General features: G+C 41.8%; 1 long non-coding RNA gene across 1 annotated transcript; it reads left to right on the forward strand.

The window, feature by feature from the left end:
• Nucleotides 1-828: 828 nt before the first annotated feature.
• On the forward strand, nt 829-11404 carry LOC139052359 (uncharacterized). The gene is made up of 4 exons (XR_011509864.1): nt 829-1035; nt 2564-2605; nt 4924-5128; nt 7810-11404. It is a non-coding gene; the product is annotated as an uncharacterized lncRNA (long non-coding RNA).
• The last annotated feature ends 360 nt before the right edge of the window (nt 11405-11764 follow it).

Here is an 11764-nt window from a genome sequence, read left to right on the forward strand (position 1 = left end):
TATTTATTTTGACCATCTGGGGTCCTTTAACCTGCACCAAACGCACAGCACACGGGCGTTTTTGCATTTCAGCCCCATCGAAATGCAGCCGCCGCGGTCGGCATTAGATCCCAAGCACTCGGGTTAGTAGCGCAACACCTCAGCCACTATGCCACCATGGCGGGTGCGGCGGAGAAAGCAGTGAACATCGTTTTTACAGAGTGCGTTTCGCTTAGATGTTACCTGTTAGCGCGCTACAGAACGAAACGAAAAGCTTGGCGGATATGTACAACATGGTGCTCATATTTCACATGGAGGCCAAATTCTTTTCTGTGACCTAGACGGAGTGCTGGCGAATGTGTTGGGAATGTGCTCGGCCAACAAGCACAATCTGCGCTGCTATACGTTCTCGGTGACAACTCGCACAGCGCAGAAGCACACGCACAAATGTTTAAAGAATGGGACGACAGACCGCCTGCAGTTTGCCATGACGTCGAAATAAGAAGCACAAATAGCAACGTTTCTGTACTTTTGTGGTGAATAGTTCAATTCGCATGGTTGCGGCACGCATTAATTCTTTTAAAAAATCCAAACGACGAAAACTGTGCGCGCAAGAATTAGCACGGCGTTTGCGACGTTTGAATTTGGCGCCTTTTCCCGCGCACTCCATTAGCTCCGGCCGGTGCACCGCGTTACTGCGCTAAAGAAAGTAGTTCATCAAAGAAGTGAAGCAAAAAACTTTCATACACATGCAAAGCGCAACAATTGTTCTGTAATAACATGACATCACAGAATTTGTTATCAAATAGTACAATTTATGATAATATAAGCGTGTATTTGTATGAGTGTACATGTATGATTGCGCGTTTGCGGTGTTGATGCTTGGAGCATTCCGGCGAGTTCGTGTACGCTGTTCGCTTGAAAGCTTCCTGCTTTTCTGCGTTCTTTGTGTGCTTCGCTGTGACATCTTTGGAATATTCCTGCGTGTTGCTCGCTTTTTATGGGCTTGTTGCCTCGAAGATCGCCATGATCGCCTCCGACTCGGCGACATTAACGGTGAGTGAGTGTTTCGAATTTCCCTTGTTCGTGCATTGCGATCGACGCGGTGAACGGAAGCGCGGGAATTATTTCAGCGCTAGTGCGTGTCTTCCGCGCGCCTCTTTTCTAGTTTTCATTCCTAGTACTATCCTTCCGCTGCCAGAATTGGTTGTACAGCACTAGATTCGTGGTATATAACATGGAGCTTTGTCCTGGTTTAACTTTGCACTCCGCTTGTGGTGACGTAAGGCAGCTATGTGGTGCCAGCTAAAACAGGGCATGTTGTACGCCATGATTTCTGATACGGTGTTCGAGCACCGATTGAGTTAGCCTTATTAATGAGCGCGAAACAATGCGACGTGAAACCATCCGATCTGTACTGTAATCAGAAGATATTTCGTTTGCGCCACGCTAGTACAAGGCGTATGAGTGAGCTGTAGCAACGGAGGGGGGGGGGGGGGGCGGTGGGATCAGCGAAAATGTATTCTGTTGCGCTGTTTCCTTCAGGATCGAGTGACTCCGCGGTGCTTCAACGTCACTATCTGACACGCCGTGCGGCCGATGTTCGCGCTATCGGAAAACACAGGAGGCTGTCGCGCAATAATAATAAAGAATTTGAAGGGTGTACATGTGATTCTATGCGATACGTGAGATACAATAGAGGGGGATGCCACAGATTGCTGCGAAATCATCGAGTTATACGCCTTGCCAACCGCGTGTGTTTTGTTTTCCACCAGTTCGCGCGCATTCAGCTTTCTTTTTTCATCTTCGTTCGACGCCATCGAGTGCTTCGCCCAAACGGCTTCGCGTAGGCGCTCTTAGCATTCACGGAAAGGCAGATTTCATGGCACTCCAGGTCCTACAACATTCAAAATAATGTAATTTCGAGAAATTGCAGCTTTTCGCACTTCAGTAAGTGATTGATTTAACAAAATTTTAAAATCAGTAAAGGAACGAGATGCCTGGCATATCTGCCTTGTCCCACTGTGTTTCGAGGCGGCATGTATACGTTATCGGCAACATAAACATCAATAATTAGCATTGTTTCTTGTGACCATAGAAGTAGCTAGTTATGTCGAAAAGCTATTTTTGCTTTGAATCCGAGCACAAAAGAGTGAACAGATTGAAAGGGGAGCGCATAGTTGTGAACTAAATGACAACGCTTTGAAGCTTGGAATAATGCATTGTCGAAAGAGCAGTTCTGTGAAATTCTTTCTTTGAGAGTAAGCAAAACTTCAGTAGCATCAGGTAGACGGGGAGTAAAAGAATGCAACACTGTGGTTTTATATGAAGGAGCTGCCTTTAATATGTGGCCATAACAGTTCAGTAGATGCATGGAAATAATTTTTAAAATAATAGAGGGATGTGAAATAAATTATTTGACAAGCTCACACTGCCATTGGCAAGAGCGGCCACACTTTAGTGTATTCAATGACTAGTCATTTGTATCCGTCCATTTATGTCAGCCTAATGGTCCATGTAGCTCTTTTGATTGTTGCTTTTGCTGCATCGTGGCTTCACATTTTAATACTGACACCTTTTTCAGATTCAAAATGAGCTGAGAGACACCCAAGCTGGAATGCTAAAGGTGAATTCTTTGGCCATCCATTCTGTAGCGTCACCATGATCAAATACAGTGATGCAGTGAAAATGTATTGCAGGAAGCAGAAAAAACAACATTGCTGATGCAACTGCAAGGCATTTGCTCCAGTGATCAATTGGTGCAGAGTGCCTTCATTAGGAGACAGTGCCTTTAAGCACTCAGCTGAAAGACTGCAACTGCACCGGGACTGGGAGTGAATTTCAGTGTCATTTGTGAACATATTAAAGATAGAATGTGCCTTCTTCAGGGTATATGCCTGATATGAGAGGGGCGTTCAGAAACTTAGTGTGGACATTAGTGGTCTACGTGAGTGCACATCTTTCTAGTTTTACCAGAACGAAGGTACGACCTATGTCATGCAGCAGTGCACTGCTAGAGGTATCAAACCAGAACAGCAGCACCCTTTGAGAAAGTTGGGTGAAGAACGAGCAGTGATCAGGGCTTTCTGCATTTCAAGGGCCAAATTCCAAAACGATTGATGCCGAGCTGGACGGTGTGAAGTGCCGGTCACCACATACTTTAGCCAGCATAGCATGAATCTCCTTGGCATTATGCCTCGTTAGGATACAGAAATTGCATCACTGCTCATAAAAAAAATTGGAAATTGGGAGGTTGAGGGGAAGTGGCAGGGTTCCCCTCTGGAGCAGCCAGTGCATGCCCATTGCTATACTGATAATCCTACCTTAATGAGAACCAGTGATGCACGTTAACCTATTACGCAGCTAAGTGCATTCCTTGTTTTGTATTAAGGGGACAGTAATGACACCCTAAATTAATTTAAAATAAAGCATCATTTTAAATATCTATTTCTGTAAATTTCTTGGTAATTGCTTGATTATTAGAGAAAATAAAGCTCAACGTTCAATTTTCTGAGTATTGCCGCAAAATCTTTGTGCTGACATCTCATTGTCACATCGTGGATTTCAAGTATTTTACAACTTGGGTTGTACAAACTTGGGTTGCCAGCAACATTGCTATTCGCAGCAGCGGAAAATGCGCGGCGGCAATGCATGTGAAACGAAACTTCGCGAAAAGCTTCGCAGTGCCGCGCCGCTGGTCGCTCCATTCGCTGAATCGCTTGCATGTGAAACAAGCTTAAACATCAGATTGTCGTTTTGGCACTTAAAACGCCGAAATTTAATTAATTTAATTTTACTTTAGTGCTCCTTTAAGCGGTAGAATTCATGATCTCTGCAAAAACTCATGCTCAAAGTATTTTCCGGAAAGATTAAATAAACAGTAGATATAAGTGTCTATTTATATTTTGAATTCTGTGATACGTGATGACTATTAGTGGTACAACGAGACAGAATTGTAATACAATGTGTGACGGCACGATGATGCACATCGAGGAAATGACCGATTCTCCCTAGAGGTCCCTGACATGGACATCAACTGACTGTCCACAAACTTCTGAGTTCACTCCGTGATCTAGTGCAGCCTGTGCGTTGCGAGTAGATTAATTTAATTGAGATTTAATTTAATTTACTGTCCTTGCGGCTTATGTACATTTCATACAGTGGAGTGGAATCTCGCATTACTTCTGGAGCACAGCAAGCGAACGTGATGTGTAGTGGTAATCTTAGTAATGATCGACAATCATGTCCCACTTCGAGCTCCTAATGCTGCTTGCCAACACAAGCAGCAGCATATGCTCAAGATAGCGTGAAAGAAATTCATTGAAAAGTGGCATATGCCCAGGGTCGCATACCCAGTCACCTAAGCTGTTCCAACGGTTGATATTGAACTCTTCCCTAAACATAGCAGCCCAATCTCCCCATTAGACCATGGGCTACATATTCACACAAATGGATGGGACAATCGAGACAAACACCTGAAAATATGAAGTATACCAAGAATGGTAATCACAATAAATAGTACTAGATGTGCATTAACGCAAGCTCTTGGGCCAGTTGGTGCATGATGAACTTGATAAGGGGGGGTATCAGCAAAACAAAGGACGCGCACACATGGAAAAGGCGTTAGACAGGGACGAACGCTGGTCCGTCCCAATGTCCGTCCATGTCTAATGCCGTTTCCTTGTGTGCGTGTCATTTGTGTTTCGCTGGTACTCCCCTTTTTCAAGTAATAGATGTTTGGATACTTTGGTTTATTATTCTTCTTTGTGCTGGATTGTTTTTTTGAAACGTGGCATCCAGACAGCATCAGAAGCTTGTAAGAAGTCAAGTTTAGCGTTCTAGATTTGCAACAGGTACTTTTGTAATTTATTTGCAGTAGGGCTGTTGTGTGAATGTACTTGAAAGGCTTAAAACTGTTTTGCTAACATTTACTTAAACATGCAGGTTCACATAGGCTGTAAGAGTGCACATTCAGAAGGTTATCCTGGCCCAGCTTACTATGGCCTGCCATGGTGGACCAGGAAAGTTTGCAAGGGCCTTGCTTCACCATGTGTTCACAGAGGAGGAGCTCATGGGCCATTTGGGCTTTCGAAATAACACCACGGGGCAACAGAGGCTCTTGACCCCATCAGGGTCAGTGCTGTTATAGGCAAGTACCATATATCCTTTCCGGTTGCATTTTTACATTCACATTTTTTTTCTAAAATTATGAACTTGCCATTGGCATAACAAACGACTTTCATGTAGCCCGTGTGTGCAGTTGTGTGCTACAATAGCCTACCATTTGGAATGACTGTTCATATGATCTTAAGTGCCTAATGCCGCCATACTCAAATGCTTCTAAAATTTAAAAGCTGCCTTCACTGCCGAAAGTTTTAACATCTCCACCAAATAAAATGAGCTGCATTTGTGCATTAGCAGTGCTACTTGGCTGTCATTGCAAGGAATAGTTGTCTGTGAAGCACGCTCCAAATCTTTTGGCATGGAGGACATGGTTAAGTAGCCTGAAAGTGTTATTCTAATACACGAATTGTGGAGAAACTATGCTCAAGTGTGGTTACTGCTCAGCTCGAGCAGGAGCACGTTCACCAAATAGAAATCAAAACAGCTCTCCATGTTCTGAGATGTGAAACAGTAGTTTCACCAATTTTAACAGACCACATCAAATCAAAGTTGCTCCTATCTTGAAGGAGGTCCATGTGATCCGACACAGAAACCTTTCAGCAGAGGGAACCTGAGTGGTGTGGCAATTTTCTTTTGGTAGTTTCAATCAAAGAAACAATAGGGACAGAGTTGCCAGCTTCACTGTCAACAGTACTATGTTTAGTGGATGCTTACTTATTCTAAGCACCTAACCTATGACTCGTATTTATTAACATGCACTTTATCACTTTGCATTCTAAGATATGAAAAAAATATGTGGCTTTTCCCCATATACTTCAATAAATGGAGAATAGGCTCTTGGGGCCTAATGTATAAAGCTTCTTACAGACCATCGGACATGTCCACTACTCCCATTCTGAAATTATTAGAATTGTTTCCTGCTTCCTTACTTCACCTACCTGTTAACAGGGTTATAACAGGGTTATGAACCATTGCCAAGTAGATTATGGGCTTAAATTTATCAAAAAGATGAATGGGCTTTTCTGTCGCTCTTGTTTAGCCCGTTGAGGATCACATTTTGGGGAGAAATATGCCTCTAATTTAGGAGTTATATATCTTTTGTGGTGTGCACATACTCAAAACTTTCGAATTGAATAGTGTCCTATTCAATTTAGTCTTTGAATGGTCACTATTTGTAAATGTGAGTATTATTCTAATATTTTGAAACACCAATAAAACATGAAATTTGAGCCAAAGTACGGTAAATTTTCACCTCCAATAACATAGCATAGACATAAAACGTAAGAACTTGTAAGAATAGCAGACCAGGCTACGTTACTAAAGTAGCTGTACTTTAGAGGCTGTACAGCAATCATTTATGCTTACTGAAGAGTCCTGTGCATGTGAAGAAACTTTTTGCTGCTCCATTTGTGCTTTTAATAAACAGCTCTTCATAACATAACAATGACAAAAACTTGCTAACTTTAAAAATACTAGTATGTGAACCTCATCTTACATTAATTGTGATATCAGCTGTTCATTATTCAGAAGCTATCCAATATTTGATTTGCTTCTGGCATTATTCGGTTCAGTCTCAAAAATAACTTTTCGCGCATCCTTAATATTTTTATTGCAGATTTAAGTTCTTCAGGGCGACTTTCCGAGAAAATAAACTGGTAAATAATGTTTTTAAATAACAATAAAGTGGCAATATCATTTCAGTATTTGCAGTTTTACATGTTTTATTTTTTATGTAGGATAAAGCAGCGTAGTTTTTTGTGTAATGAGACTTACAAAAACTTGTGGAAACACTCCCAAATTAGTGCAATGACAGACACCAAGGAGCTAAGTGAAAAATCAGTTTGGGAGAAACCCAAGGAGCGACAGCACTATAAGAATATTTTCTAGAAGTCTCAGAAGGTTGCAGCACCTCCAGTGGGATGCTAGGCAACACTTTGTTCTGAAAAGGCAATTTTTTTCAGAATGTTCCGTCACAGCCACAGATGTATGGCAGTGAACTCTAAAAGGGTTAAAGAAGTCAGTCCTATGGCATACGGCTCTTAAAAGACAGCATTTCTTCGTATCTGTCACATTCTGCATGTGTCATGCTAAGCAGCTTGGTGCACAACTACACGGAATCCTCATTATAACAGTAATTCAGTCGTTGAGGCAGAAAACATACTTCGCTGTAAGCAGTGTCTTCTTTAATGTAGAAAGTCCTAAGTCATTGTAAGGCGAGAAGTACGTTCCGATTGCATGTGAACTCAGGAAACCTAACATCAAATGAAGCTACACTCAATTCTAGTGACATGACACTATTGTATTTGGAGCATGGAAAAGCAGTGAAGTGCTGCACATTTTAATTATGAAGTTACAAGAAATAATTTTAGTTGTCAGTTCAGGTTTATTTATGAACGACATGAATTTTTTTCACCATTTTGTTTCTCAGCAAGCGAAGTTCACATCTTTGACATTGAAGATATTCATAAAGTTATATTGCTACAGTGTTTTGTTCCTCTTTGCCCTTTCCTGCATTTGACACTTAGTGGAGTCCTGTGCCACACTAAATAAATTTAAATGGTCATGCTGTAAAGCTGTACCCGTGGAAAATTGGAATAAAGCAACACAAATACATAAATCAATTTCATTATAACGAGGGCATATTGCATGCCATTCTTTTGCATGTGGAAGTTGCTTTTTAAAACTTGTTCTGGCTTGTTTTTGCAGGTTTCACGTGTCGCAAATTTCCTGGTACCAACATGCCCTATGTAAAGAACTCTGGCCTCGCTTCTCGCATGGGACCCTGCCCCTGAAGCAACTGCCCCTGCCCCTTCACCTCTGAAGAGCCCAAGTTGGACAGCTCAAACCAAAACACAAGTGTTGTGCTCTTGTAACTCTCGACATTCTTATGTTTTATGTTAGTCTCCTGAAGGACCCAATTTGGATTTCTCAAATGAGCATACAAATGTTGTGCCTTTCTATGGCTTGACATTTTCATGTTAATATTATTTATGTTAATTATGCTAGTCTCCTGAGAAGCCCACATTGGATTGCTCAATCCAGAATACAAGTGCTGTGCTTTGTTATAGTTAACTACATTTTTATGTTAGTTTTTGATATGGTTCCAGTAAGGATAGTGTTTCCTTATTAATATATTTTTTAAGTATCTCAAGTCATTTCATGCCAAACCACCCAACAATTTTCTCAAGAACTGTTCCATTATGGCAAACCATTTCAAGTTTGCTTGATTTTGAGTAGGTACAGCGAGAAAATGTTCGAGAAAATTTGCTTTCATACATACTCTTAAGTCATTCCAGGGCAACCAACCAGCGTTTTTTTGGCCATCACAGATATAGTTGAAGCTCCGAACTCTTGCTCCCCATTTATTTTCCTTCACAAAAATTTTTTTGAATTTTGGCAAAAATTTATTGTTCGTGCCCAGCTAAGCTAGAAGCCACTGATACACGTTTCTTCTGAAAGGGAAATTGTATGATCCAGATATTCAGATGGTGTTCATGTCAAGAGACTGAAGTGGTGACTGCCAAAATTTGCAAAGTTTGAATTTTCTTCTAACGTAGGGAAATACAGAAGGCACAAAATGAATATAAAATCAGACTGGTTGACTTGGTATAGCTGCAAAATATTTCAAGCCTTGGAGGTTCAGTTGATCAGGTAAAAAAACTAAAGTTGAAATTTTTTGCAAGCTTCGTGTTGAAGGTAAAAAATTAGCTTTGGTGGTTGGCACAAAAATGTGTCACCCATCACTACACAGCCGTACATGTCTGCTATGCATGTGACAAGTAACAAAAAGTTATTATTCTTTAAGTGTGATAAATTATTTTTTATAATGTTCATTTGTGGATCACACATACAGCATAAATATATGAAGCCATGTCATCTAGGAAGGAAAGGTTGTTAATATATTAGCCACAAGAACTACTCAACAAACTCACTGCCTTTTTTATCATTACGAAAGCAGGTGACGTCAAGCGCTGCAGCTGCAGTCTCAACTCGTATTTTTTTAACATGAACGCAAAAAGTGGTCGCCAATGGTGTCTGACCACATCAGACTGAACATGGCACATATGACTTTTATAGATGAGCATGTTCCAGCTCTGAAACTGTGGTAGCAAACAACACCACAAGAATTTGTTCATACTCATGTAGGTTTTCAGTCTGAATTATGAAGGTGTTTTCTACTTGCATCATCATTGGGCTTCAGGGAGCAGGGCACAAAGTGTCCTGCTCCCTCTTTGTTGCATTGCAATGCGACAGGCCCTTTAAGATGCTTTGTATGAACAATATCAGTGCTCTTTCTGGATTTACTGTCTAAATAATAGCTGATATTTCTTTTTCTAAACTGCATGGAACATATCTTTTAGCACTGCAGGATTCCCTCACATATTTATTACGTACGAGGTCTGTTAGAAAAGTATTCGACCTTTTTTTTGCGAACACCTGATGAATATGAAACAAGCACGTTTTCATCAGCCGCCCTTGAACCTTTGTGCGCATGCACGAATTTTTTCCCGCCTGCCAATATCGTGAATTGCTGAGACGCAGCATTTGAATGAGGTAGTACAGTGCTCTCGTCGGTTTTTTATTGCAAGGAAAATGGCAGAGCGACTGGAGCAGTGCTACTGCATCAAATTTTGCCAGAAACTGGGCGACAGCCAAGTGGAAACCATCCGGAAGATTCAGACTGCTTTCGGTGACTATGCTATGAGCAGCACACAGATTAAGGAGTGGTACAACCAGTATAAAGACGGCCACACATCGGTGGAGAGCGAGCCACGCTCCAGTCGGCCATCAACATGCCGAAATGACCAGGTCATTGCCAAAGTGAACCCCGTGGTGATGCGGGACCGTAGTGTAACTATCCAAGAAATTGCGGAAGAGGTGGGCATCAGCACATTTTATCCACATTCCAATATCACCGAAGATTTGGCCAAGAGAGTTGCGCCGAAATTCGTTCCCAAGCTGCTCATGGTGGAGCAAAAGCAACTTCGTGTTGAAGTCTCACAGACATGCTGGATTCCACAAACAGTGACCCCAACTTCATGAACACCATAATCACTAGTGACAAGTCTTGGGTGTATGTTTACGACCTGGAAACCAAATCCCAGTTGTTACAGTGGAAGCATTCCACACCATAATCACTTGTGACAACTCTTGGGTGTATGTTTACGACCCGGAAACCAAATCCCAGTCGTTACAGTGGAAGCATTCCACACCATAATCACTTGTGACAAGTCTTGGGTGTATGTTTACGACCCAGAAACCAAATCCCAGTCGTTACAGTGGAAGCATTCCACGTCGCCAACCAAAGACTGCTAAGTGTGCAGCAACGTCAAAGTGTTGCTGACTGCTTTCTTTGACTCCCGCAGTGTGGTACACCACGGATACACACCACAGGGTCAAACAATCACTAAAGACTACTACAGGGATGTCCTCCATGGCCTATGTGATGCTGTATGGAGCAAGATACTGAGGTTGTCAACAGGAAATTGGCACATCCATCACGACAATGCTTTTCTCGCACTTGATTCAGACTTTTTTGGCGAAAAACCAGACTCCTGTAGTTCGACAGGCCCCTTGCTCTCCTGATATGGCGGCCTGCAACTTCTGGCTGTTTCCCAAAATCAAGGGGCCATTGAAGCAAGCGTGATTATGGCTGAACAACAGCTGAGCTAAAGTCCATTTGGAAAGAGGCCTTCTCGGAATGCTTCTAACAATGGCAGCACCGCTGGGAGAAGTGGCGGGATTCCCAAGGAGACTACTTTGAGGGTGATTAAGTTTCCAACGCTTCAGTTATGCCAGTTTTTTTTCTTCAGCCAAAGGTCGGATACTCTTCTAACAGACCTCGTATTGATATTTTATGTGCAATGGCTGTATGGTTTGCCTGGCCCACACCAAACACAAGCCTCGTTGCGTTGGAGCATGTGTCCCTTGGCAATAATATGCAGACCCTAACACCGCTTCTTTGTCATCTGTGTTGCATACGAAGCCGGCTTTGTCGTCTGCATTCCCGGCCAGCAAGCTGTGCGCACCTCAGAGAAAAGTCGGTGCTGACAAAATTTCAAAAAAGAATTTCTTGCATTTAAAAATGCCTTTTTTAACTTCACACATGCATAGCAGACATGTAGAGCTATCCAATAATGTATAAAATTTTTCGCCAACTACGAAGGCTGTTTTTTCCTTTAACATGAAGCTTCTTGCAAAAGATTAGAATTTTTTTTACAGGCGATCAGCTGAACCTTCAGAGCTTCATATATTTTTCTGCTATACTATGTCAGCTGGGCTACCATTCTGTAGTACTATAGCGCCAAACAGACGACACGGGAAGAAGAGACACAGAAAGCGCTCGTCTGTGTCTCTTCTTCCCGTGTCGTCTGTTTGGCGCTATAGTACTTCAGTAATGCACCAACTAGCCCAACAAAACGCTTTGCTGGAATACCATTCTGTATTTAATTTCTGTCCTGTGAATATTTTCTAACGAAAAAAAAAAACTAACGGATTGCAATTTGACTCATTTTTGCCAATGCCAAAAGCAATTGAAGTATTCAAATATTTGAAAAATTGGCTATTTTGGCAGTTTCATCACTTCACCGTACTTCCACGCACACCATTTGAAGGCCTCGATCAATACAATGTGCATTTGAAAAAAAAGTATTTGAAGCAT

This window comes from Dermacentor albipictus, unplaced genomic scaffold (genome assembly GCF_038994185.2).
Source record: "Dermacentor albipictus isolate Rhodes 1998 colony unplaced genomic scaffold, USDA_Dalb.pri_finalv2 scaffold_22, whole genome shotgun sequence".
Lineage (NCBI taxonomy): Eukaryota > Metazoa > Arthropoda > Arachnida > Ixodida > Ixodidae > Dermacentor > Dermacentor albipictus.